The sequence below is a fragment of the Mirounga angustirostris genome, unplaced genomic scaffold (genome assembly GCF_029215605.1).
Source record: "Mirounga angustirostris isolate CCGP_5_RB_7025 unplaced genomic scaffold, mMirAng1.0.hap1 SCAF_8, whole genome shotgun sequence".
Classification (NCBI taxonomy): Eukaryota; Metazoa; Chordata; class Mammalia; order Carnivora; family Phocidae; genus Mirounga; species Mirounga angustirostris.
In genome coordinates, this window is record NW_026991716.1 from 1037929 (window position 1) to 1058341 (window position 20413).

General features: G+C 48.6%; 3 non-coding genes and 1 pseudogene across 4 annotated transcripts in view; 2 read left to right on the top strand and 2 right to left on the bottom strand.

The window, feature by feature from the left end:
* Positions 1 to 263: 263 nt before the first annotated feature.
* On the top strand, positions 264 to 365 carry LOC123838065 (U6 spliceosomal RNA). The gene has a single exon (XR_006789402.1). It is a non-coding gene; the product is annotated as a U6 spliceosomal RNA (small nuclear RNA).
* A 3589-nt stretch (positions 366 to 3954) lies between these two features.
* On the bottom strand, positions 3955 to 4027 carry TRNAR-CCG (transfer RNA arginine (anticodon CCG)). Its single transcript has one exon. It is a non-coding gene; the product is annotated as a tRNA-Arg (tRNA).
* Positions 4028 to 8325: 4298 nt separating this feature from the next.
* Positions 8326 to 20413, bottom strand: part of LOC123836857 (ubiquitin-like modifier-activating enzyme 1) — a 35428-nt pseudogene continuing 23340 nt past the window's right edge. Inside the window, exons 4-8 of the transcript XR_010413752.1 lie at positions 10075 to 10165; positions 9760 to 9951; positions 8909 to 9009; positions 8700 to 8800; positions 8326 to 8550 (exon numbers count right to left, since the gene is read on the bottom strand). The product of XR_010413752.1 is annotated as a ubiquitin-like modifier-activating enzyme 1 (transcript). The remainder of the gene's footprint in view (positions 8551 to 8699; positions 8801 to 8908; positions 9010 to 9759; positions 9952 to 10074; positions 10166 to 20413) is intronic.
* TRNAA-AGC (transfer RNA alanine (anticodon AGC)) lies at positions 16468 to 16539 on the top strand. Its single transcript has one exon. It is a non-coding gene; the product is annotated as a tRNA-Ala (tRNA).

The window sequence follows — 20413 nt, forward strand, 5'->3', positions numbered from 1 at the left end:
TGCTTTAAGGACAACCCGTGGATTGTGAGAGAAATAGTAGCAGTTCTCTCTGGGGGTCATCACTTGCCTGCCCCCAGCATTCAATTCCCAGATCAGTTCTCCTTCTTTCCTTGGGTCTTTGCACAGAGCACCTTGCTTGTAAGTGAATCTGATGGACGTAGGCCAGGCCACATGGTTGTGTACTCACTAAGACTGTTCGGAGGATAATAGAAGGTCAGCACCTGACTTTGGCTTTTAATGTGTGAGTAAAATAATACAGAATAGTGCTGGTTTGGGCACACACATACCAGAGTTAAAGTGAACAGAGATTAGCGTGGGCCCCGCACAAGGATGACATGCAAATTCATGAAGCATTTCATATTTTTAAAAGAAAAAAAAATTAAAAATTAAATCAAGCGGGAAATGCGGGTTTGACTAAGCTATCCTTGGACTGGTAGATTTCATCCTAACAATTGAGTTCATATCATTGTGAAACCAATATTCCCCAGGGTAAAGCATGTCTAAGATTGGAAAAGTCAAGTTAAAATTCAACTGAATTGTGGATACCTCCTGCTTCACTAAAAATGAAGATACATTTTTAAAAAAGGCAGAATGTCCAGCATAGAAAGTAGGTGCGGAGGACCGGTGACCGAAGTACCTGATACCTCCATTGTCGAGTGAGCGTAAATGAGGTGAGTGGGCGCCAGCAGCAGAAGGCTCCTAAGAATGTCCCAGGACAAGTATCCAAACTTGATTTCTCTAGTAGAGAATTCAGCTAGTTCTTTGCTCTGGGATCCTTCAATTTTTTAATAAATTTGATGTAGAATTTGTTGAAATGACACAGTATTCCTATTTTAACTACATTTCATCCAGTTTTATTACGGATATCCCCCTTTCTTGGAACATGAGATAAAAAGAGACTGTGATTCACCACTTAAAACAGCATGCCCTTCCTCAACATGATAAAGGGCATTTATGAAAAGCCCACAGTGAACATCATCCTCAATGTTGAATCTCCTTAAGATAAAGGATGAGACAAGGATGCCTCTCTCACCACTATGCCATTCACATTGTACTGAATGTTCCAACCAGAGCAATTAGACAAGAAAAATCCATCTAAGGCACCTGAATTGGAAAGAAATAATAATATTGTCTCTATTCACAGAAGACATGATCCCAAAGAACCCACAGGAGCTAACGAATGAACTCAGCAAAGTTGCAGAGTACAAGACACTCACACAAAAATTAGTTCTATTTCTATCTACCAGCAATGAACAGCAATCCATAAAGAAAATTATGAAAGCAATCCCAATTATAATAGCATTTAAGGAATAAAATACCTGGGAATGAATTCAGCCAAGGAGGTGAAAGACTGGTATACTGGCATTCCCGAAAGAAATTAAAGAGGACCCAAAAAGGACATCCTGTGTTCCTAAATAGGAAGACAAATGTTGTTAAGGTGTTAATACTACCCAAAGTGGTCTACAGATCAATATAATCCCTATCAAGATTCCAACAACCTTTTTTTGCAGAAAAGAAAAAGCCATTCCTCCAATCCATATTAAATTTCAATATGAATTGCTGAAGCAATCTTGAGAAAGAAGAACAAAGGTGGAGGGCTCACACTTCCTGATTTCAAAGCTTAGTGAAAACTAAGGTAACCAAAACTGTGTGGTACTGACGTAAGGACAGACATACAGACCAATGGAATAGAATTGGAAGTCCACCAAAAAACAATCCAATTTAAAAAATGGGCAGAAGACCTGAACATTCTCCAAAGAAGACATACAGATGGCTAAGAGACACATAAAAAGATGCTCATCATCAGGGAAATGCAAATCAAAACCACAATGAGATATCACCTCACACTGGTCAGAACGACTAAAATCAAAAACACAGAAATAACACCTGTTGGTGAGGATGTGGAGAAAAAGAACTCTTGTGCACTGTTGGTGGGAATGCAAGCTGGTGCAGCCACTCTGGAAAACAATATGGAGGCTCCTCAAGAAGTTAAAAATAGAGCTCCCCTATGATCCAGTAATTGCAGTACTGGATATTTACCCAAAGAATATGAAAACACTAATTTGAAGGGATACATGCACCCTGATGTTTATTGCTGCATTATTTACAATAGCCAAATTATGGAAGCAGCCCAAGTGTCCATCCACTGATGAATGGATAAAGAAGATGTGATATATATACAAATGGAATATTAGTCAGCCATCAAAAATAATGAAATCTTGCCATTTGCAACAAGAAGGCTCACTCTAGAGAGTATAATGCTAAGTGAAATAAGTCAGAGAAAGAAAATTATCATATGCTATCACTCATATGTGGAATTTAAGAAACAAAACAAATGAGCAAAGGAGAGAGAGAGAAGCCAAGAAATAGACTCTTAACTATAGAGAACAAATTGATGATTACCAGAAGGGAGGAGGTGGGGGAAAGGGGAAATAGGTGATGGGGATTAAGAGTACACTTATCATGGTGAGCACTGAGTAATGTATGGAATTGTTGAATCATTACATTGTACACCTGAAACTAATATAACGCTGTATGTTAACTATACTGGAATTAAATTTTAAAAACTTAATTAAAAAAAGAATTGAGAGTTCAGGAACAAACCCATGTGTTTATGACCAAGTGATTTTTTTAAAAAGATACATATTTATTTATGTGTATTTTTAGTTGTGATTTAAAAACCCATAAAATTTTCCATCTTAACCATTTTTAAGTGTGGCAAGTAGCGTTAAGTATATTCATATTGTGGAATAGATCGCCAGAACTCTTTATCTTGCAAAATTGAAACTTTATACCCATTACACGATTCCCCAGTTTCCTTTCCCCCACAGAATGGTAACCACCATTCTACTTTGTTTCTATGAATTGGACTATTTTAGAAATTTGTATAAGTGGAATCATACAGTATTTGTCTTTTTGTGACTGGCTTATTTCACTTAACTAACAAGCTCAAGGTTCCAAGCTGTAGCATATGACGGGATTTCCTTCCTTTTTTAAGACAAAGTAATATTCTGCTGTATGTATGTGCCACATTTTGTTTATCCATTTATCCTTCCAAGGATATGTGGGCGTCTTTCACCTCTTGACTATTGTGAATAATGCTGCTGGGAACATGGGTGTGCAAATACATCTTTGAGACACTGCTTTCAATTCTTCTGGATATATAACCAGAAGTGGAATTGCTGGATCTTTTTTTTTTTTTTTTTTTAGTGGTACTATTTTTAATTTTTGGAGGAACCTCCCTGCTGTTCAGATCCATTTATGGCATTTGCACCCTTGGTAAAACTGAACCCATCATGACTCAACGAATAGTAGTTGCTCAGGAGGACAGTTCAGTTTAGGATAAAAAAGCCTTGAGTGGCTTCTGTCTTTATTTAGGCTTCTGAGATCACTGTTTGGGAGGTAGTGTTGTATTTATGGTAACTAATGAAAATCTGGAGAACACCAATTTCAGACCAAGTGCAAAGCCACAGTCATAGGGAATCCTAGTCAGGGATCTTGTTCCTAGAAATTCAACTCACCCTTACCCCCCTTTCACTGATTTTTTTTTTTTTAAGTGAACTCTTCCTCCCCACGGCCCCCGCCCCGCAAAACAAAAGTTTAGTGATCTGAGCTTTGGGAAGAGCAGGTGTTTCCAGGTTGTCCACGAGTTAGCAGTTTTTCCTTCTGCCAGCAATACTCTGTTCTTGATCTCAGCCCGTCGCTTATCTCCTTCCTGGGACCTCCAACAAATTCCAGTCGTTGTGTTTCTGTTTACTTGACGTCATCTGTCGGGTCTACTAGAAAGGAAGCGCCTTGAGGAAACACCTGCTGCTTGCGGCTTGTCCGCTGGTGAATCAAGTGTGGCACAGCGCAGGGCGGCGTGCGCTTCTTAAATGAGAAAGAAAGGCTGCCCGGCAGACGGGAGGGGTCGTGCGCGCCTTACCCTCCGGCAGGGGAGGAAAATGACGGCAACGACCACGAAGGGACTCGAACCCTCAATCTTCTGATCCGGAATCAGACGCCTTATCCATTAGGCCACGCGGCCGGCTGGCAGGTCAGCTTCGCTACGCTGTGTGCAAAGAGTGTGTAGCGCGGTGGGGAGGGGTCCTTCCCGCGGCAGGTGCTGGGGATGTTGCTCCTACAGAGCTCCTCGTTCGAGGTTAGCTCACCGACAGCTGAGCCACGGACCCTCAGAGCCCGCGGGGACGCGCAGCTGAGCCACGGACCCTCAGAGCCCGCGGGGACGCGCAGCTGAGCCACGGACCCTCAGAGCCCGCGGGGACGCGCAGCTGAGCCACGGACCCTCAGAGCCCGCGGGGACGCGCAGCTGAGCCACGGACCCTGCAGAGCCCGCGGGGACGCGCAGCTGAGCCACGGACCCTGCAGAGCCCGCGGGGACGCGCAGCTGAGCCACGGACCCTGCAGAGCCCGCGGGGACGCGCAGCTGAGCCACGGACCCTGCAGAGCCCGCGAGGACGCGCAGCTGAGCCACGGACCCTGCAGAGCCCGCGAGGACGCGCAGCTGAGCCACGGACCCTGCAGAGCCCGCGGGGACGCGCAGCTGAGCCACGGACCCTCAGAGCCCGCGGGGACGCCCAGCTGCACGTCAGAGAAGGGAGGCTGGCTGCTGGAGGGGAGCACCACCGAGGCGTTGACGGATGCTCGGAGAGGTGGCGCAGGTGCGGGGCTGATGCTGCCACCTGCCCGGGGCCAGCCCGGGGCTGCCTGGAGGCCTCGAGGACGCTGAGGGCCCGGGAGGCCGCACAAGCCCGGAGGAAGGCCGGCCACTCCGCGTCTGTGAGCTCCGGGGAGAAGGAGTGTCCCCTGTCCTCGACGCGGCGGTGTCCCCTGGCTCGTTTGCGGGTTAGCCCACAGAGCAGCAGGGGTTTGGAAGGAGCTTCACAGCCACCAGGAGTGGGTGGAACAGGGGAGGTGTGAATCGTCCAACTCTAGAAGTAAAGCAGTAACCCCCGTCTGTCCACGGACTCGATGGTTTGGGTCCCTTGAAAATGACGAGTTGTTTGAAGCAAACCCAAGTCAAAGCAGAATTCTCCCCTCCACTCTCACACCCTCCCACGGAGAGGGTCTCTCTCGCCAACGTCTCCCATGTCTCCCAGTTTTCTCCAGCAGTATCTTCCCTGGGGGTTAAGGCAAAACCCACATTCTGGCCCAGTCCTTGGCTTAGCACTTTTGGAGTGCCTGCTGTGGAGGGCTGCGGTCCAGGCTCACCGGCCAGGGAGAGATGCGCGGCGGCGCGGAGGGTGTCCCAGAAGGAGCGCAAGGCGCGGCGTAGTAACTCGTGGATTATAGAAACGGCTGCACACACACACACAAAATATATTTTGTCTCTTTTAGGAAGGCAGTGTAGGGGAGGAAAAAGTGACCCTCTTTGGGTCTCTGGCTGTGTCCAGAAATTAAAAGGACAAAGAGATTAACAGGAAGAAAGCATACAGATTTATTAGATGTAAGTTTTGCGTGATGTGGGCGCCTTCATGAGGAAATGACGACCATAAGAAACGGTTTAGTCTGAGTATTTTTATGCTGGGTTTGATGAAGAGTGGGCAACCAGAGAAAAATAGTGCAGGTCAAAAACTATGAGGTAAGTGTAGTAAATTGGGCGAAGCTTAGCAAGGCCTGTTTGTTAGGATTCTTCTTGATTTCCCTTGGTTTTCTTGAGACAAGGACGCTCCTTTCCTCTCAGTATAGAGAAGGGGCCTCTCACTTGGTGGTTTTATGACCTAATTCAGGGGTGGGAGGAAGGTCAGAGTGACCTTCCCACTTCTGCCATTTTTTGGGGTAGTGCCCTGAATTTCCCTTGGGTAAAACGTGAAAAATTTATGTTGTCACTCTAAAATATTTATTTCTGCAAGGAGTGGGGGCCCTTAGTCAATTACTTTTGGAATAGGGCCATGAGAAAATAATTTCAGTGAAATGCAAGATCTAACCATGGAACTTCAAGCCTCAGTCTAATGCTCTGCAAACCGAACTATTTCGGTGACTCAACATTATGTGGATTCTTTGCATAAGGCGATCTTTCAGTAGATGGGCTTCCCAGACTGCTAGCATTGATCAGGGTAAGGTGCCTGAGCCCTGGGGACGGCTGGATGGACAGAGAAGAGGAATGCGTCCTCTGTTTTCAGCGACCAAAGTAATGGTTGGGCCCACTTGCCACAAACCTCACTGAAAAAAAGCTTCACATTCTGCCCTAACTTCTGTCTCTCCCCTTCCCCTCCTTTGCCTGATTAACAAATTTCCCTTCCCCCATTCATAATGAGAAATCAACATATTTGCACTGTCTTAAAAGTAACTTTAGGGCTAAAATCTTAGAATTTACACTTCAGCGAGAAAACAAGGAAATGAAAAGGAAGGGGAAAAAAGGGGAAAACATCCCTACATTATAATATTTACATTTATCTTTCTGTCTAATCCCAATTTCATAAATCACATGGCTACAAAAGTTTCTGCATTTTTGTTGACCAAGACATGCCCCTCTGTCCTTAGGGAGGCAAGGGAATTCTGTTTTCCACTGAAACAGAAACCTATGGTTCCAAATCTGGGAGCTTTTCTCTGAAAGGGTGATGGGGGGAGTAGAGAGGGTAGGGGGCGGGGAGAAGGGCTGACATATAGCTCAGCAAACTATAGACCTGCTAGTTCTGTTATGGCCCAAAGGCAGAAACAAAACCATCTGACACATAATTCTAAGACAAGGAACATGCTAGAGTTTGTGATTTTATTAATAATCTTTTGGTCAAAGAGTGAAAATACAGACAGAATCTTAATACCCCCTAACAAACAAATTTAGAAATTTGAAGGTGGTTTGCAGATCCAAGCTGGGAAGTTTTGCATGACAATTAAGTAGCACCCTTTAGAAACAGGTGGTCATGTTCCAAAGGAGATAACATTGAACTTTTTTAAAAAAATTATTTTTTTATTTACACTCAATTAGCCAAGGTATAGCACATCATCGTTTTTGATATAATGTTCAATGATTCATTAGTTGAGTATAACACCCAGTGCTCATATCACGTTGAACTTCTGAAGTCTAAGCTCTTTAGTGGATTCTCTTGGATTTCTATCTTTAACATCATTAACATCTCCCCTCACCCAATTTTGTAGGGTAGGTGTAGAACACTGATCTGTTCTCTATATGTAAGAGGGTTTGGGGTTGTTTTGTTTTGTTTTAGGTTCTACATATAAATGAGATCATAACAGTATTTGTGTCTCTCTGTCTGATTTCTTCCCTTCATTGTTCTTGTACTTGGTTAGACTAGACGGACCACATTATTCCTTAAACATGATGTTGGCTTTGGAGTCATATGGACGATCTGATTCTCTTCAGAAAACACTTGCTTTTTAGTTTTAGGATATGGTGGAAGCATAGAAACAATCTTCTCCAATCTGCCTGGGAAAGTTTCTGATTTTTTAGTTTTTTTCCTTTTGAGTCACCATGCTGTACATTACATCCCCAGGACTAATTTATCTTATAACTGGAAGTTTGTACCTTTTTATTCCCTTTGCTCATTTTGCTCATTTTGCCCCCACTCTGGCAACCACTGGTATGTTCTCTGTATGTAAGAGGGTTTTGGGTTGTTTTTTGTTTATTTGTTTTAGGTTCTACATATAAATGAGATCATAATGGTATTTGTGTCTCTCTGTCTGATTTATTCCACTTAGCATAAAGACCTCAGGGTCCATCCATGTTCTCACAAATGGCAGGATTTCCTTCTCTTTTTGGCTGGAAAATACTCATACACACACACACACACACCACATTTTCTTAATCCATTCATCTGTCAATGGACACATAGGCTATTGTAAGTGATGCTGCATAAACATAGTAGTGCAGATATCTTTTCAAGTTCATGTTTTTGCTTTCTTTGGATAAATACCCAGAAGTGGACCTGTTGGACCATATGGTAGTTCTGTTTTTAATTTTTTGAGGACCCTCTATACTGTTTTCCATAGTAGCTGCACCAATTTGGATTTTGAATTTTTCCAAATTCCTTTTGACACCTACTAAGAGGATTTCATTTTTTTCTCCTTCAAGCTATTAATTCATCTTAATAGTGATTTTTTCCTGATGATAAATCATTCTCATGTTCCTAGAAAAATATTAGTCCAATATGGTGTTCATTTTAACATGTCAACATTTTATTCATATTTTTTGTGACAATACACATGAGTGAGATTGGTCTTTTGTTTCCTTTTCATTCAGCTTTGGAAAGTTTTGGAGTCAAGTTTACACCAGCTATTTTATTTTATTATTTTATTTATTTATTTTTTGCATTAATAAGTCTTTATTAGCCATTCCAATTCTACACAGTAGAAAGCAACCACAAAAAAAAAAAGGTTCTCAAAAGGACGTAAAGCTTATGTGCCTGGCTAGGCACATGTTTTGCCACAACTAGAAGGGATCTGAAACTAAACAGTTTGGGGACTGGGGAGTCAGCGGATGGTGCATCGTACACAGGGGACCTCAGCATCCTCGCCACCTCATCACTGCAGTACAGCTCAAGCACATGGTGGCCCAGCTTTCGCTTTGACACATGGCTCACCGTTTCTGTCACCCTGGGAAAGGGAGAAGAGGGCCAGGGAGGAGAAAGCAAGAGAGGATACACACATGGAGGTGAAGAAGATAGGGATAACCACGAACATTAAGTAGTAAGGCTTCCCACCCCACACAGGGCCTTCCTCAGCCTGCCCAGCGGCCAACTCACGGCTGATCCAGCTGTTCCCTGAGTTTGGGAGCTGGCATGAAAAAGGAGCACAGCATGGCTACACCTCGGGACAGCATGGTAATCTCTAATTTGTGCTCTGTCTGGAGGAGGGTGGGAAGGAGGACAGACAACAGTGTCACAGAAAAGGAGAGTACGAATCATCTGCACAACCAGCACCCCTGGGTGGAGTGACTGTAGAAAAGGCTCACCTTAAAGTAGTTAAGCAACTGTTTGAGAGTCATCTCCTCACCATTAGGCTGTGGCCGTGTACATCAAAGCGATCCCACAACGTCCGCTCTTGGTTATAGTGCTATAGGACAAAACACAGGGGAGTGCAGTGCAGGCTAACCCAGATGATCCTAGCCCAACCACTCGACTTGACTTTTTATGCAGAGGAGAATAGATTAATGAGAGAACAAAATGCTAGCAGAGTAACAACGTCCCCAGAAAATATACTCTAAACAAATCTGAAAAGACCTTCCAGAAAGTGGTCGCTTTTCTGATGAGAGAGTTGTTGCTCTTCTTTTCTTCGATCTCCTGTTGAGTTTGTGGGTGTTCAGAATGGTTTGATCCCTACCCACCTGAATTCCTGAGACCAGATGAAATCCAGGTCTCCTACTCCTCCGCCATCTTGCTCCACCCCCCTCCTCGACTTGACTTTTTAAGACGCATCAATCACAACCTTCTTTTGTCCTAACCCTCCTGTGGCCCCATATCATTGTGTGCAAACAACTGATATTCTTATATTGACCAATATGTCTACACAATAAGGCGATCCTGTTATCTCCTTCACTCACCTTCCACTTCCTTTACCTTCCCATCCTGGCCTTCTCATTAATTCTCAAATATGCCCGGTCACACTCATACTTTGCACAATTCAAAAAACTGTATGATGAATGGACAGACGGTATACAAAAGGTACAGGAACCCAAGCATACAAAGCGCCACCTGCTATGAGACAGTTGTACAGAGATGCAGACACACATCCTACCCAGCACATATACACAGCCTCACTCACTGATGGGCAAAACCAAAGGTGTCCATACAAGCATGTCCCCACCTGGTGACGGGGTGGGGCAAGGGGTTCAGAGAAGCTGAGGAAGGGCAGGGCCACGTTCGTGAAGTTGTTCTTGTAAGATTCAAGCTGCCGGTGTCCCTGCACCACTTTGTATAGCTCCAGACTCACGGGGCCAACTATAGCTGCTGTGGTTGTGGCAATGGCAGGGATGATCTTCCCTGCAGTCAGCTTGCTCTGCGAGACAGAAGATGACCAGGAGAGGTAGTCATTAGAGAGGTTCAGGGTCTACAGAAGAGGATAAATGTGGGAGACTCACCCTTGAGAAAGGGTGAAAGCTTAGCTCTATGCTATCATTACCTTATGCCGATCTGCAGGGGGAATGTTACAGTTTTCTGCTCGGAGGTTGGATGCAGCCACAGTGAAATCCATATGAAAGTTGGTACACAAGCTATTTTAAATGAATTGGAAAACTTATTTAAAAATTTTTTTAATTTAAATTCAATTTAGTTAACATATAGTGTATTATTAGTTTCAGGGGTAGAGTTTAGTGATTCACCAGTTGCATATAACAGTGCTCATCACATCCCGTGCCCTCCTTAATGCCCATCACCCAGTTACCGCCCCGACCCCCCTCCCCTCCAGCAACCCTCAGTTTGTTTCCTAGAGTTAAGAGTCTCTTACGGTTTGTCTCCCTCTCTATTTTCATCTTATTTTATTTTTCCTTCCCTTCCCCTATGAGGAAAACTTAATTTTTAAAAATATACTTGCAAAAACAGTTTAAATGATATTGGAAGTGTACCTAACATTATTTCAAAGCCTGCCATCATTTTAGGTGACCACATTGCTTTTCTTTGACCATCTGCTCAAGGATTTCTGAAAATTGTTACTATATGCTGAATATGTTTTGGGTTCTATGCAAGGTTTGAAGCTGCTCAGATAAGGCACTCAAAAACTGATGGACTGAGTTGGGGATAATTAGGAGCAGTTCAAGTTCCCTGAAAACCAATGACTTCAGACTTATTTTCTTTTTGGGTTACAGAATTGTCCAACAGGAAATTATTTCAAGTTGGAGTACCTCAGTTTGGAGAATGCTCTTCTCTAGCAAGAAAAGAAAGTCAAGACTGAGGTCGGAATGCTGAGATTCAAATCGGCATATGCCCATATCTTGCCAAGCAGTCCTCGGCACAAGGAAGGGGCTTGCTGCCATGGTATTAATGTTGTCTATTCCAACACAATTAGTGGTACCGTGGCCACGAATAACTCTTAGCAGCAGCTTAGGTTAGAAAGCGAAGCTGTTGTGAGCAGGACTCCGAGCTTGCTGAGGGGAGCCCCAGTAGAGTTCAAGCCCAACACCTCAGCACTCGGCCATCACAGAGCTCAATGTCTCCATTCCTGATATATCTATATTAGTCATAATGTTTGCTTGGGGTAATAATGTTTGGGGTAAACATGTGTGATTTTTATTTATTTTTATTTTTTAAAAAAGATTTTATTTGAGAGGGAGAGAGAGAGCAAGAGCATAAGAGCAGGGAGAGGGACAAGCAAGCCACCCACTGGGCAGGGAGGATGCGGGGCTCAGTCCCAGGACCCTGGGATCATGAACTGAGCCGAAGGCAGACGCCAACTGAGCCACCCAGACATCCCAAGATGTGTGATTTTTAAAATTCAGTGGCAGATCAGATCCATGTCTCACGGAACCCAAAGCTTGTATCATATTGGGGCCATCTTTAAGAAAAAAATATAAAAACGTGAATACAAAATTGCTATGAAAGTATTTATTTAGAATAAGAAAACAAATAGAAACAAATTACAAATTTTAAAAAGCTGATGAATTCCACAAACGTCACAAAAAGTTAACTTATTAATATACCTCTAACATGTTTCTTCTACATTATTTGCTGCATTATTTTTTATAACCTTTCATATAATAACAGTTTTGTAGCATTATTTTCTATAGAGAGATAATTCAGTCTTCTAACATGGTTAAATTATTTTTTAACTATAGTTTAGAAAAGTGTTTTTTGTTTTTTGTTTGTTTGTTTGTTTTGCTTCACATCTGATGGTAATGCCAAGCATATTTTTCAAACTGTTATTACATTTGGGAAATCCTTGAAGGTTTTTGTTTGTTTTAAGATTTATTTATTTGAGAGACAGAGAGCAGGGGAGAGGGAGAGAGAATCCCAAGGAAGCTGCACTAAGTGGGGAGCCCTCGATGTAGGGCTTAATCTCACGACCCTGAGATCATGACCTGAGATGAAACCAAGGGTCAGATGCTTATCCCACAGAGCCACCCAGGAGCCCCTGAAGTTTTTTCATATATGAACTGCATTTTCACTCTTCCACAGCATTGTGAGAAGAAAGAGTGAAAAAGAACCTTGGCCGGTGAGGGAAGTTGTGACCTGAAGCTTGCAGGAGCCTGCAGCCTAGGAGCTCTTGCTGAATTCAAGATGGTGGCTGATCCTTGCTTTTCTAGTGTTTAAAAAATGATGAAAGAAAACCATTTAGGTGATACAAACGAACTTTAACACTTCATGAAACGGACAGTCTCCTTTCAGAGAACTGCAAAATGGGCTAAAAGGCAGGAAACTTTTATAGCATAAAGAATAAAGAACAAGGAAGAGAAAAACAAAAAAACTGCTGATGGGCTGGGGCCACATCAGCCTTGTTTGGGGCGAGGAGGCCCAGAGTTGGCCGGGCATGTGGGGAATGACTGGATACTCTGAAGTTCTGGCCAAGCAGGTCAAGGTCATCCACAAGGATGTGGAATTTACCTAAATTTCGGTTTGCTGACGTGGCACCCCCTGGCAGGAGTAGCTCCAGCTTGGGCTTGGAAAGCGATTTCAACAAGTGTTTATGTAAGAAGAAGGAAATAATAAAGAAGTTATTTGGAAGAATTCCAGAATGATCTGAATTCTCTCAGTACCTTCAATATTTGCTGAATACTTTCACAGATGCAGAAAGAGTCAAAATGAATTAAGTCAGAAATAAAAATACCTAGTTGTCTGGATAGGGATTTCTAAGAATTCCCTTCTCTCTTCCCCTAACTTGGAGCTGGAGTAGCAGAAGGGCAGGGAGGGTAGAATCATGAGCTCCTATTTTCCTCCTTGGAAAAGGAGCTTTCCATGAGCAAGTTCCACGTGGGGATGGCTCTCTGATGCTGAGGAAATTTCTCTTATAGTATAACAAAAAGACACAGAAATGGAAAGTGAAGACATTCAGAGATGATTCCAGGTAGTTCAACAACCAACTAATAGGAATTCTAAACAAGAGAAGGAAGAGAATGAGAAGACAGAAGAAAAGAAGAAGAAAGAACAAAAAGAAAATGATCAAACAAATATTTTAAAATACGTTCCTAGAATCAAGGGCCATGAATTTGCAGATTAAAGATGAATTAGTTAAGATCGTGCTAACTGCTGTAAAACCAAAACAACCCCCCAAATATGTAATGACTTAAGCAGAAAAGAAATGTATTTCTTGTACATACACAGTAGAGAATGGGGGTTCCTGATCAATGGGGGGTGTTCCTTCAATCAACAGGTCAAGGACCCAGCTCCTTTCAGTGTGTGGCTCGCCATCTTCAACACATGGGTTCCAAGTCGGCCTGCTCATTAGGAGAGTAGACCAAGAAAGAACTTGGAGGATTGGTTAAGAAATGGCCTTATGGGGCGCCTGGGTGGCTCAGTTGGTTAAGCAACCGACTCTTGACTTAAGCTCAGGTCATGATTCCAGGGCCCTCGGGCTCCCTGCTCAGTGGGGAGTCTGCTTCTCTCCCTCTGCTCCTTCCTCCACTCGTGCTTGCTCTCTCCCTCTCAAATAAGTAAACAGAATCTTAAAAAGAAAAGAATAGAAATGTCTTTATGATTCAGCCCTGGAAGAGCAACAAATCCCGTCTATTTTTCATGGGCACTCTCTTCTGCATACATACAAAAATCAGAATCTCTAGATCTGAGGTCTCCGCAGACTTCCAGAGCCACGGATCACAGTGCTTAATCAGAGGTTTCCAGGAGGCTGTCCCATACGTGTCTAAAAATTCTTGTCCAAAACCAAACTTACGTTCATCTTCTGGATCCCATCCCACTGACCACAAATAAAAACAAACAAATAAGCAGAAATTCTACTGCTCCCAGCTTACTAGCTTGGGCAAAGACAAGGACGTCCACGTTAGGCAAGCTACGGGTGTGCATTCTGTGAGTGCACGCTGTTTGCAGATCCATCCAGACTCTAAATCCTGTTTCCCCACTTTCCTTCTGCTGTTAAAGGTCCTATCCCTTCCATCTCTACAGCCTCCGCTGGTTTAGGCCTTAGGCGTTGTTCCCCGGGACATCGCAGGTACCACCCAGCATGCCTCCTTCCCTCGAGTGGCACAGACCCGCGGCCGTGACTGCAAAGCGTTGAGCAATTGGCTCTGCGATCGCACGGCAATCCTGGCTCTCCCTCTACCCCCCGGTTCTGCTCTTCAGATTTGCGCGCGACTAGCAGGAGAGCCTCCGGGGCCAAGCCCGGGTGCGAGAGCTTTACGTTGGAGGAGAAAGACGCAGTCTGCAGCCCCCGGATAGAACTTGAACCTTGGACCTGTAAGGAACATATGCTTCGATGCCCACCTTCGGAAACTTCGTTATTTTTCTGAGAACCTCGTAAAGCACGCGCCTGTGTCTACTCTGTCTTTCCTCACGCTCTGCCAAGGTTGCCAGCCACGCACGCTAAAGGGCAAGCGAGCGCGCAAAGCCCGCCTCCCGGGGCTGCCGCGGCGGCGCCCGCCTGCGCTCGGGAACGGCACCGCCGCACGCCGCCCGGCAGCCGAGCCCCGCAGGCTGGCCGCCCCGCGCCGCCCCGCCCGCGCCGCGCCGCCCCGCCCCGCCCCGCGCCGCGCCGCCCCGCCCCGCCCCGCCCCGCGCCGCCCCGCCCCGCCCCGCGCCGCGCCGCCCCGCCCCGCCCCGCGCCGCGCCGCCCCGCCCCGCCCCGCGCCGCGCCGCGCCGCCCCGCCCCGCCCCGCGCCGCGCCGCGCCGCCCCGCCCCGCGCCGCCCCGCCCCGCCCCGCGCCGCCCCGCCCCGCCCCGCGCCGCCCCGCCCGCGCCGCGCCGCCCCGCCCCGCCCCGCCCCGCGCCGCCCCGCCCCGCCCCGCGCCGCGCCGCGCCGCCCCGCGCCGCGCCGCCCCGCCCCGCGCCGCCCCGCCCCGCCCCGCGCCGCGCCGCGCCGCCCCGCCCCGCCCCGCGCCGCGCCGCCCCGCCCCGCCCCGCCCCGCGCCGCCCCGCCCCGCCCCGCGCCGCGCCGCCCCGCCCCGCCCCGCGCCGCCCCGCCCCGCCCCGCGCCGCGCCGCCCCGCCCCGCCCCGCGCCGCGCCGCCCCGCCCCGCCCCGCCCCGCGCCGCGCCGCGCCGCCCCGCCCCGCGCCGCCCCGCCCCGCCCCGCGCCGCCCCGCCCCGCCCCGCCCCGCGCCGCCCCGCCCCGCCCCGCGCCGCGCCGCCCCGCGCCGCCCCGCCCCGCCCCGCGCCGCCCCGCCCCGCCCCGCCCCGCCCCGCGCCGCCCCGCCCCGCCCCGCCCCGCCCCGCGCCGCGCCGCCCCGCCCCGCCCCGCCCCGCGCCGCCCCGCCCCGCCCCGCGCCGCGCCGCCCCGCCCCGCCCCGCGCCGCGCCGCCCCGCCCCGCCCCGCCCCGCGCCGCGCCGCGCCGCCCCGCCCCGCGCCGCCCCGCCCCGCCCCGCGCCGCCCCGCCCCGCCCCGCGCCGCCCCGCCCCGCCCCGCGCCGCCCCGCCCCGCCCCGCGCCGCGCCGCGCCGCCCCGCCCCGCCCCGCCCCGCGCCGCGCCGCGCCGCCCCGCCCCGCGCCGCGCCGCGCCGCCCCGCGCCGCGCCGCCCCGCCCCGCGCCGCCCCGCCCCGCCCCGCGCCGCCCCGCCCCGCCCCGCGCCGCCCCGCCCCGCCCCGCCCCGCGCCGCCCCGCCCCGCCCCGCGCCGCGCCGCTTCGGGGGTGACAGGCCTCCCAGTGCCGCGGAGGAAAAGGAGCAGCTTTCGGCCGTGGAGACGGAGGGACTGCCAAGGGGAGGAAAGTAATTCACAGAAAGCTGCCGGAGTCGAAGCGTGGGGCAGAAAGGTCCGCCCTGGCGCGCCGAAGGCTTCCCTGCCTCTTAAACAGCCGGTCTGCGTGGGAGCTGTCTTCCAGGCGGAGGCTCCGGGCCTCAGCTCGGCTGGCGGTTGGCTAAGCGGGGGTCAAGAGTCCTTTCTGAGTCTGTCGGGCCTTGACTGTGTCCCGCGGAAATAATCCACCTGCACAGCGGCGCCCCGCGGCGCGGCCCCCCCGGAACCGCCCGCCAAGGCGCCCGCTCTGGGGCGCGCGGGTTTGGCACGCCCGGCGTCCGCGGGGCGCTCGGGGGCTCCGGCCGGAAGAGGGCGCTGCACCGGCCGCCGCGCCCGGGGGCGGCTCCTTGCCCGCGGCGCCCGGGTCCCCGCGTCCGCGTCTCCCGCGGCAGGTGCGCCCCCCGCGGGTGCTGCGCGCGCGGCCGCCCCGGGCGCCTCCGCAGTTCCCCTCCGGCCCCCCTCCCGGCAGAGAGGCCCCTCCCAGACCTCGCCCCGCGCGCCGGGCCGCGCGATCCCGGCAGGTGGCGGCCGGAGGGAGGTCTGCGCACCAGACGGGGCCGGTCGTGGGCGCTGCGCCCGGCCGCAAGCCAGAGTCTAGGGCGCAGAGCCGCGGGCCGACCTCGACACGGCCGACACCGGCGGCGAGGAGCCATAGGGCCGCTTCCGAGCCTCTCCCGAGCGCGAGGGGGTGTAGCTCAGTGGTAGAGCGCGTGCTTAGCATGCACGAGGCCCCGGGTTCAATCCCCGGCACCTCCACTTTTGCTCCAGCTCCTCATCATTTGCTACATCGCATCTGCCGCTCGCTTCTCTTCTCGCTCCTTCGTTCTCTTGCAGTTCCCCGAACTCACACGAAGAACGAGAACGCACGCGTCTCTGCTCCGGGCCCCGGGTGCCAAGTCTGCCGGCACCTGCTGGCTCCGGATTCCCCGGCCCCGAGAACACGCCCCGCGCCGAGTGACCCAGCGCGCCGCAGGAGCTTCACCTCGCAGTGTTAGCGAAGAGCGAGACGCGCAGAAAGGGGGAAAGGGGCGCGGCGCCCAGGAACGTCCCCTCCTCCGCCCCCGCTTTCTGCGCCGGAGCCCCCCCCTTCCTCAGAGACCGCGCGCCTTCCCGCCTCCTCCTCCGCGTCCCCACCCTCCCTCTGCGGTCACACGCTCTGCGCGCTTCTTTGACTCGCCGTTCCTGACTTGGTGACAGGAACTCTTGAGGCATAGAGTGAGCTTCGGATCTAGACCACAGTTCTTTATTGGGTTAAATAAAGTCGATCCTTCTTATCTGACTGATTTGAGGAAACACCTGCTTGGCTCGTTTGGAAAGGTAGATTAGGGAGAGAAATCAGAAAATAAAGATACAGCCCCATTCCCTTTTCTTACCACTCCTGGCTCCACCCCACACTTTGAAGGGCTTTGTACCTGCGCGTGTGAACATCTCAAGACACACTTCCAAGCTTCAAGCACACGCCTGGCAAAGAGCCAGTCCAGGGCCCGCTGCGAGCCCTGGAGCACGATGCTCAGGGCATGCGCCGCGCTCACAAGGATGGCCTCAGAAAAGAGGCCTGGAAGGAGGGACGATGGGGCTGTTTTGGCAGAGAATTCTGGGGGCCCGAGTAAATAGAGTGTGGACTCCATATCCATAGGAGGAGACATGGCCAGGAGAGGCCCCAGGGCTATGCACCTGTGGCCCAGGGGTAAGCATGATACCGAGTGGATGCTCCAGAGTTTAAGGGGCTATGTGTGTTTAACCAGACCTTTCCGATGTATTTTTAAGGTTAACCTCACGGGCTGTCTTCCCCCAGATACCCAGTTTCCTGACTCACGTGTGTGTGTCTGGCAGTGTCTCTTTTGGAAATACACCTTATACCTGCTGGACACAGGACTGTACACTTGCCCTTAGATTGTGACAAGACTTGCAAGATTAGAAGGTTACGTGGGGACGAAAAAGACTTCCTCAACCCTCTTAGGGTCCTTGGCTGGGTCTAACATTAAAACGACAAAGACAGATTAACAGGACAAAACAATAGACATTTATTTAATAGAAGTTCTACATGACACCGTGACGTGAGAGCCTTCCCTAGGAAATGAAGCCCCAGAGAAACAGACCTGGGTGTTTTATGCCAGGTTTGAGGCAGCGTGGGCAGCCATGGAGGGCTATGATAGGTTAAGGAGTGTGAGGTCAATTGTAATAAATTGTAAATAAATAAATTGAAATAAATTGTAATAAATTGCAAAAATAAAATAAATAAGTTATAAAATAAATCATTACAAATACAAATAAAAAATTGTAAATAAATACATTATAAAAATAATAGATTGAGGAATATGATAGGTTAAGGGGTATAATTGTAAACAATAAATTGGTTAGGGAGTATGAGGTAATTATAGTAAATTGGGGGGAACTCAGCAAGGTTTGTTTTTTAGGAGTCTTCTTGGCATCCCTTTGTCTTTAGAAGGAAGGAAGCTCCTTTCCATCATAGGGGGCGCATCTCTCACAGGTTCCCCTTTTACGACCTGCTTCACGGACGAAGGGCAATAGGGAAGGTCAGAGCAACATTTCTGCTTTTGCTGTTTTCTCAGATTCCTTCGGCTTAAAATATCTAATACACCCAAATGTCATCTTTTGGAGTAGCATGTCCTGAACTCCGTCAGTAACAGGGTAGACCCTGTCAGAGGAAGAAATCAATCTGAACCATATAACGATGTTATATGGTAAGTAAGGGTTTGTGAGGATCTTGTGGTCATATCATCTTAGGACTCTTAAATCAACTAAACACGGAGGCCAGAGGACGGAGGGGGCTCTAATGCCTGCAGAAGTAGATTAAAACGAAGCCTGGGTATACTTCAAGATGAGGAAACAAACAATAAGGACAACCAATCACAGGCAATGAGGCTTTCTAGCCAGTCAAATAACTGCCTTTCTTTGCTTCTGCGGCTTCTCTGTGTCCGGTCTGTCCCCCGACCTTGTGTCACAGGGGGAAGACCAGTGTGCCAGTAGCTGATCCAAGAATCAGTTTTTGCTCAAGTAAACTCTTAAAAATTTTTAACATGCCTCAGTTTCTCTTTAAACAGGATTAAAGGTAGAATTTTAGGATAAAGAAAGCTCTTCTGAAAAGTTGAAAATGTTGATTTAAAAAACCATAAATTTAATTTGGACTGTTTTCTCAGTTTTTGTATATTTCTCAGTTGTATGTTTTAATGGGAGAAACTTAAGCATTTTATCAGAGCTTTAATTTTGTTTTGAGGGGGAGGTATTATGTTAAATTGAGATAGAAAAGTTTCAGCCACCCAAAGAGCTTCTTGAATAAACTTTTCCTAACAATAACTGAAAAGTTTGGAGGAATTTGTCATTGCCCTTATGAGCACTTTCACCGTGAAATACGCAGTTCAACGTTCCGGATATTGATGCAGGCGCCACCAAATGGCCATCTTGGGAACCTCAAAGTCGTTTGCTGTGGATCAGAGTTCTGAGACGGCCAATAACTCTGTAATACTAGATTGTTGTCTTTGATTATGTCCTTCTGGATTCTCAAAGTCATATGGAGAAACTGTTTTTACAACACCGAGGGTAGGTGTCTAGGGCATTTTCTTAAGCTTCAAAAGGTCTAACTGTAAAATAGGCTTCAATATCCATAATTGAACTTTTTTCAGATGTTGATTTTCCTCTAATAAACCATTAACATTTTCCAATTTTTTTAAGTAGGCTCCACGCCCAGCATGGACCCCGACACAGGGCTTGAACTCATGACCCTGAGATCAAGACCTGAGCTGAGATCAAGAGTCAGACTCTCAACAATGAACCACCCAGGTGCCCCTCCAATTTTAAACTGAGGTTCCCAAGACAGTTAAAAATCTCTGTGTTTCCATTGTGGTGAGCATAGCATAATGTATGGAGAATCTCTTGCCCACCTGAAACTAATGTAATATCATGTGTCAACTATATCTCAATTAAAAAAATCTCCATGTTCCTATATCACAGCATTTCAGAATCACAGTCTGAAGTCACATGTACTCTCGGTGTAGATGTTAATTAACCCTTAAACTTTTAGCAGGTTCTCCTGCTCACATTAGAACTATTAGTCCTGTGACCTGAGTAGATGTTGGCAAAGGGGTAGGTAGCTTCCTTTACTGAATTTAAAGAAGTTACAGCACAAAAGTATACCTTGAATTTTTAAAGATATGAACCATCGACACATCACAGTTGTTCAGGGGGCATTTCAGTCAGCACATGGCGGTCAGGAGATATCCCCCTTTCTCTGTCTGATAAAGAGGTCAAGGAGGCTCATTAGCATACTCATATTAGCAGATAATTCTGGTCACCTCCATCTGCTTCACAGCCTTGTAAATACACTCATGCCGGACGGCGCTAGAAATTTTGCCTCGAAAAGTTTGGCAGTGGGCACAGCAACATCCTCTCTGGCTTGGACCCTAACAGGATTCTATTTTAGAACTTCTTCTAAATATTCTTGCTCATATGATCCATGTCTTTTCATAGCTCACAAAAACTCGTGAATCCGGAGAAGATTTTTCTGTCTCACTATTTCCCCCCTCCTCTCTTCTGCACTGTGTTTAATGGGTACTAGGCTTTCCTTCAGGAGAACCACCACATACACCATCCTGGCATGAAAGGGGACCAG